The sequence below is a fragment of the Trichomycterus rosablanca genome, unplaced genomic scaffold (assembly GCF_030014385.1).
Source record: "Trichomycterus rosablanca isolate fTriRos1 unplaced genomic scaffold, fTriRos1.hap1 scaffold_118, whole genome shotgun sequence".
NCBI classification, from domain to species: Eukaryota; Metazoa; Chordata; class Actinopteri; order Siluriformes; family Trichomycteridae; genus Trichomycterus; species Trichomycterus rosablanca.
Window position 1 is genome coordinate 41,382 of NW_026946956.1, and position 7,251 is coordinate 48,632.

Sequence of the window (7,251 nt, forward strand, 5' to 3'; positions counted from 1 at the left end):
TTTAAACATCCAATTACCTTACATGGAAGCTTTTTCAGTTGTGAGCACTGTTTGTTCTCTTTTTTAGGCCTAAACAATAGGGCTATAGAATGTTAGATTGATTGAAAGTATGTTCAAGTGATTTTCAAAGCACACAATGGAATATGTGCTCATGGATTTATGATAAAACATGGATTGATTCATTATTCCATTAAGTTTATACTGTTTTATGTTGAGTGCTTAAGCGCATGTAGTCCACTGTTGTGGACATGTCTGTAACTTCCTGAAGAAATAACATTTTTGAAAAAAAAGTTAATACAATTTTTTGTCATTCCCTAAGAAAAGTAAAGACACATTTAAAAAAAATCTTGACTCAGGATTTCATAATTCATGCATCAGAGGGTTAAAGACGCTCGCTTACACTTTTCACCTGACTGTGACTATAAAACTCTACAAACCACCTGTAAACAAAGTTCCACTATAAACAAAGTTTAAAAATATCACGTGTTTATATAAAAATGTGAGATTTCATCATGAAGAAACTCAATCAGTTCCGCTCAATTGATTCACTTTGCTGGGTCGGTTCAAATGAATCGGTTCATCAGTACTGAATCATGTGTGATGCTAACAGTTAGCGGAGCAGCTAATAGTTTGTGTGTTTAAATGAAAGCAGAGATAAAGCTCCTCAAATCCTCACAGTGATGTTTTATTATGAACTCTAGTTTATTATGAATTAGAATGTAGTTATAATGAAATATAAGGGTTATAATTAAATACATATTTTACTTACAGATGAGGCTCTACAGTACAAACACAGCAGCTTCTTGTTCTTCTTATGATGGTTAATGGTGGATAGCAGAACAACTTAAGACGCAGCAGCGTCACCAACTGGACTGGAGTTGAACAGCAGCCCAGCAGTAATAAACCTCCATTAGCCCTGTATCTCTGAGTTAGATTTAGAGAGAACTACAGTGTGCAGTGTTGGGGGTAACACGGTACAAAGTAACACATTACAGTAATGTCATTACTTTTTTCTGTAACGGCATCGTGGGGCGTCGTCGTCTGCACGCTTGGCATCGGCTGAACTTACTCGTGTGTTTCAAAGTGATCTTGAGGTTACATTAAAAGTTGTGACACTAAGCTCTGTTTTTGAGGGAGTGTGTGTGTGTGTGTGTGTGTGTGTGTGTGTGTGTGTGTGTGTTTTCTTTAGGTTAAGTGTGTTTCTTTATTTGATATTTTTCTCTGTTATTACTCTCATCCATTTCGTTCTTTTCTTTAAAGATTTGCTTAGAGCTGGATTTCTCTTTGTTGTTGTTTTCATTGTTATTTAGAAATTTTATAAATAAATTGTGTGTTTTGGAAAGATTGTTTCCTCCTTATTATTTCATTATTGTAGTAGTATTATGTTACATCCCTGTCACCCATAGATCACTTTGGGATGTAACACATGTTAATGCTTTTTCATTGTGAATCCACTATGAGGGTTTGTGTTGTGCATTTGTGATTGAATACACTGCAGGGTTTACAGTGGTTAGTATTTGTTTTGATGTGAAACTGGTTTATGGGAACTAAGTTTATGGTAAAGTTTGTGCAAGTTCTTCAAGTTTTACAAAGCAAACTGACTAAAGCCATTTAGTACAACATTTCTGACTCTGCCTTTTTGTCTTTGCAAATATGAATTTTTACATTTATTTTATTATTATATTTGTATTAATAGATGTACACTTAACATTTCTATGATACATTTGAATGGAGTTAATTTTTATAAAGCAAGTTAACTATGGTACCATGGACTTAACTATGGTACCATGAACATAATGAAATTGCTTCAGAGTTACATAATATCTTTAAATAATGGCAATAAAAATGTAGCTGGCATTACAATTTGTTACATGATGAAACTTGATATCAATAACTTGATTTTAAAGTAATGAGAAATAATATCTTGCATTAACATGATTAATTTAAATAGTTTAAATGTGTGAAATATTTTGGCTATATTCTGATCATGTGGGAGTGATGTTCACATTAAAATCAAGTAAATTCAAAAGATTGTTTTTTTAGTGTATAATTGATTTTTTTATTAAATGTGAACACTTCTGTAATTTGAATTATAATTTTTAACAGTGTTAATAATAATAATAATAATAATAATAATAATAAGTAGTAGTAGTAGTAGTAATCATATAAAAGGTAAAAAAACAATGCAAATCAAGCAAACCTATCAGCAGAAGTTGAGTGAAGTCAGCAGATAACTCTAGTAGTGTTAAGTTAGTAACATCTGATCTGCATTACAGTTAAAACTCAGGAGCTCACATTTAAACAGCAGCTTTGTGACGTCACAGTAAGGTGTTCTATAAAGCGGGGAGTAAGAGGGGTGAAGGATCAGTTTTGTTGAGACCCCCCGCAGTGTTCACTGTGTTTTCTTTCTCTCTCTTAAAACTACACTGTAAAAAATGAATCAGTGGTCCAGTAGATTTTATACAAATGTTTTGTGTTAAATTTATTTAATGGAATTGAGTTCTTGAATTTTTGGCTATTATTTGAGTTAATTTTACTTAAAAAATGCTATAAAATCTACTTATTGTATTCGTGTGAAAGCTCCGATCAGTTGGACGGATTCGTGGTGTTATTCTGTGGGGACAAAAGTGGTTGTCCAGAGTTGTTTTTGGATAGGCAGAGAAATGGACCAGAGAGGCTAAACTAGGACTACAAGACTGTGTTGAACACACGGATTGGTCTGTTTTTAAAACTGCAGCTGCAAACCTGGACGAACTGACGGACACTAACATCTTACATCAGTTTCTGTGAAGAGGTGCAAACTAAAACTTTCTGCACAAACACTTATTTTTTTATTATTGTTGTTATATTTTTGATTATTTGTTGTCGTGTTTGTTGATATTTAAATCATTTCTTTTTTGAAAACTGTTTACAGGTTAAAGTATAAAAGCATAAACACCACCATCTATAAATGAATGAATTGCTTTGGTCCTCCACTTGAGACTTTTATGTAAACAGACACAACAACAAATAAATAAATAAAAATAAAGACAGTAATAATAAATAAATAAATAAATAATAACAATAATGTCACAAATCTATACCACATCTACAAGATGTAACTTATTTCTAGCACCACTAGATGGGGATGATGTCTGGACATAATTTTGAACTTCATTTTTAAAGTCACTAAAATGCTAAAGATCCTAATTTGGTTTTTAGTACAGTTATTAATAAATGCAATTCAGGGAAACATTTACATTTTTAAAGCAGGAAAACAAAGTTTTTCGTTAAGCTTTTTAAAGTTATATTGACAAAATAATTACCTTTTGTACAGCCAGGATGGATAAGTGTTTTACTCAGAATGAAAGTGTCAGCTGGTCTTTTTCTTCACGTATTGCTTTGATGATGAAGAAAAAAAGAAAATGTTCGGCTCCTTTGGCAGGAGGTTGAAGTAAAGATGTGTGATGAAAAGCTTCCAGCACCTGGTATTCCCAGGCGGTCTCCCATCCAAGTACTAACCAGGCCCGACCCTGCTTAGCTTCCGAGATCGGGCGTTCTCAGGGGTGATGTTGCCATAAGCGAGAGACATTACAAATAGTTTCTCTTTTAAAGACGTCCATCATTCAGCCTTTCACTTCAGTATTTTTTTTTTCTCTATTCTACACGCCCCATTTTAAAAAGCGTCTCATAGTTCCTATGTACCAGAAAAGTCGTCATTTCATGCCTGCAACATTTTACAAAAACACTTGGGACGATGGAGCCTTTATAAACTAATCAAGCTCGTCATATTTAAGACGCTGTTTACTTAAACAAAAGTCTCAAGTGGAGGACCAAAGCAATTCATTCATTTATAGACGGTGGTGTTTATGCTGTTACGCTTTAACCTATAAACAGTTTTACAGGAAAAGAAATGATGTCTAAAATAACAAAAAACACGACAATAAATAATCTAAACCTGCTGAAGTGAAAGGCTGAATGATAGACGACTATAAAAAGGAAACTATTTGCAGCGTCTCTCGCTTACGGCCACACCACCCTGAGAACGCCCGATCTCGTCCGATCTCGGAAGCTAAGCAGGGTCGGGCCTGGTTAGTACTTGGATGGGAGACCGCCTGGGAATACCAGGTGCTGTAAGCTTTTCATCACACATCTTTACTTCAACCTCCTGCTAAAGGAGCCGAAAAGTTTCTTTTTTTCTTCATCATCAAAGCAATACGTGAAGAAAAAGGCCAGCTGACACTTTCATTCTGAGTAGAGTAAAACACTTATCCATCCTGGCTGTACAAAAGGAAATTATTTTGTCAATATAACTTTAAAAAGCTTAACGAATAACTTTATTTTCCTGCTTTAAAAATGTAACCGTTTCCCTGAATTGCATTTATTAATAACTATACTGAAAAACCAAATTAGGATCTTTAGCATTTTAGTGACTTTAAAAATGAAGTTCAAAATTATGTCCAGACATCATCCCCATCTAGTGGTGCTAGAAATAAGTTACGTCTTGTAGATGTGGTATAGATTTGTGACATTATTGTTATTATTTATTTATTTATTATTACTGTCTTTTTAATTATTTGTTGTTGTGTCTGTTTACATAAAAGTCTCAAGTGGAGGACCAACGCAATACATTCATTTATAGACGGTGGTGTTTATGCTTTTATACTTTAACCTATAAACAGTTTTCGAAAAAGAAATGATTTAAATATCAACAAACACGACAACAACAATAAAAAATAAGTGAATAATACATTGCTCACAAAAATTAAGGGATATTTCAAAAGGAATATGAAGCAATAAAAAAAGAATCATCATTTTTTTTATTAAACAAGAACATCAACAAAGCAAACGACAAGTCAAAGAAAGTTGTTTGATTATGCAATTGAGATGCAAACTCAATTATCGTGATTGAGTAGCAAGTGACATATTGGTGGGGGTGAACCAGATTGTCCAGCAGTTCTTGTGGGATCCTCTGCCACTCTCGCTCCAGGGCAACTTCCAGCTCAAGACGTGTTGTGGGAGGCATTGGACGGTTTGCCAGACATAAAATACACTTCCTCTACTGGTGGGTTGCAACACATGACTGGTGGTACCATCTGTCACATCCATCACAGGCAATCTCAATGATCATACAGTCCTTCAATTGATCAATAAAAAGTCACACAATAGTTTTATGGTTACTTTAGACTTCTCAATTACAAGTGTAGCTATAATAGATAGATCACTTTATTAATCCCAGAGGGAAAGTCAAGGACATATGTAATAGCATGGTGCAATGAAAAAGCCAATAAAATTAAGGCATTATTTTTATTTCTTTGGTACTACCAGTCATGTGTTGCAACCCACCAGTAGAGGAAGTGTATTGTATGTACTGAAGATTAGACCAAGTTTAACTGGGACGTTATTTCTAAAAAGTTTGCTTGTTGCTGTATTTTATTTTATGTTGCTCTTTTAGTTTATTTAAAAAGTAGATAGTAAATTAATCATTCATTTCTGTTTAGTAACTGCTTTATCCTGGTCATGGCCGTGGAGGATCCAGAACTGTTCCTGGGGAAACTGGACGTATGGCAGGAGTGCACTATGGATGTGATGCTAGTCAATCCCAGGGCACATCCCAGATTTTATTTTATTTCGTTTTAAAATATATATATTTTTCTTAAGCTATAAATATGTATTTACGTTTTAATTTGCATTGAGGTGGACTTCTTTATTATATATTTGCATAATTGTAATATATGCATAATTTAGTTTAACACTAATTTCTAATACAGATATTTGTTTTTAAAATGTGTGTGTGCCTGTAGTTTGCATTAAAAAAAAAAAAAAGAATCATCACACAGTAATATACTATACATGTGGGGAACCATATTCCCCTTCTCCAGGTAAATGAGTTCCCCCCCTGTGTTGTTAGTGTAATGGACTGATTTATAGGTTAAACTTGTTCTACATAATAACAACAGTTAAATACATCACCAGCATCACTGTAGTGTTTTATAATTACACACACAGTGATATACATGTGGGGAACCATTTTTTCCAGGTCTCCAGGTAAATGTGTTCCCCCCTGTGTTGTTAGTGTAATGGACTGATCTATAGGTTAAACTTGTTCTACATAATAACAACAGGTAAATACATCACCAGCATCACTGTAGTGTTTTATAATTACACACACAGTGATATACATGTGGGGAACCATATTCCCCAAGACTCCAGGTAAATGTGTCCCCCCGTGTTGTTAGTATAATGGACTGATCTATAGGTTAAACTTGTTCTACATAATGACAACAGTTAAATACATCACCAGCATCACTGTAGTGTTTTATAATTACACACACAGTGATATACATGTGGGGAACCATTTTTTCCAGGTCTCCAGGTAAATGTGTTCCCCCCTGTGTTGTTAGTGTAATGGACTGATCTATAGGTTAAACTTGTTCTACATACTGTTTGTTAATTTTTAAATCACATGGATGCAGTTTGTGAAGTTTAAATGAACGAGAGATCACCATGAATGAAACTATTCTTGAAAGTAAATGGTAGTGCAGCGGAGATGAATAACCTTACATAATAACAGACTACTTATTGTCCTGTACGATATAGTTTATACCAAAACTTTATCTTGTGCGACAAAACGAGAATAAACAAACTAGTGTGTGAATAAGAGCATGTTCTGTATTAGGATTTATTTACAAAAAAATCTGACACGTTCATTCTAGTTGATTGACAGCAAGGCTGAAGACAGCAGTGTGAAAACCTCGGGGTGGAGCAATAAAACCTCTGACAGTAGTTCATTCAATACTTTAAAGTATGTATTTAATCACAAACTACCTAACATACAACATGAAATGTGAAAAGAACATACCGCTATAAATACATATTCCAAATAAACCGACGCTCAACGAAGCGACTGAAAAAAACGTCGTGATTTTTGCACATGCGCGTTAAAGGGGAAACAGGGGGAACTGAATTCTCCGTAACACCGGCACCGTACGGCACCTCATGCGGTCTTTCCCAATCCGCTCCCTCCTCACTAACACTCCACTACAGAGGGACCCTCCACGTGAACGCGCAAACGGAGGCGGAGTGGAGAGGGGGAGTGAGTAGGGAGCGGATTGAGATAGGGGGGATTGGGCTCCCTGACTGTACTTCATGTTTACATTCCGTTTCTGCTCTCCACGCTAGCCTGCAAAATGACCACAGCAAAAGTTAAGTTTATGTTCTCAGATTGAGCTCCCTGATGTGTGTCTCATGAATTAGTGTATATTATTATTA

At 34.8% G+C, this 7,251-nt stretch overlaps 1 long non-coding RNA gene, 1 other non-coding gene and 1 pseudogene across 2 annotated transcripts; 1 reads left to right on the forward strand and 2 right to left on the reverse strand.

The window, feature by feature from the left end:
• Positions 1-3,452: 3,452 nt before the first annotated feature.
• LOC134304829 (5S ribosomal RNA) lies at positions 3,453-3,562 on the reverse strand (annotated as a pseudogene).
• Positions 3,563-4,000: 438 nt separating this feature from the next.
• Positions 4,001-4,119, forward strand: LOC134304828 (5S ribosomal RNA). Its single transcript, XR_010008204.1, has one exon. It is a non-coding gene; the product is annotated as a 5S ribosomal RNA (ribosomal RNA).
• A 666-nt stretch (positions 4,120-4,785) lies between these two features.
• Positions 4,786-6,988, reverse strand: LOC134304827 (uncharacterized). The gene is made up of 2 exons (XR_010008203.1): positions 6,842-6,988; positions 4,786-5,116 (listed from the first exon to the last, which is right to left on the reverse strand). It is a non-coding gene; the product is annotated as an uncharacterized LOC134304827 (long non-coding RNA).
• Between the last annotated feature and the right edge of the window lie 263 nt (positions 6,989-7,251).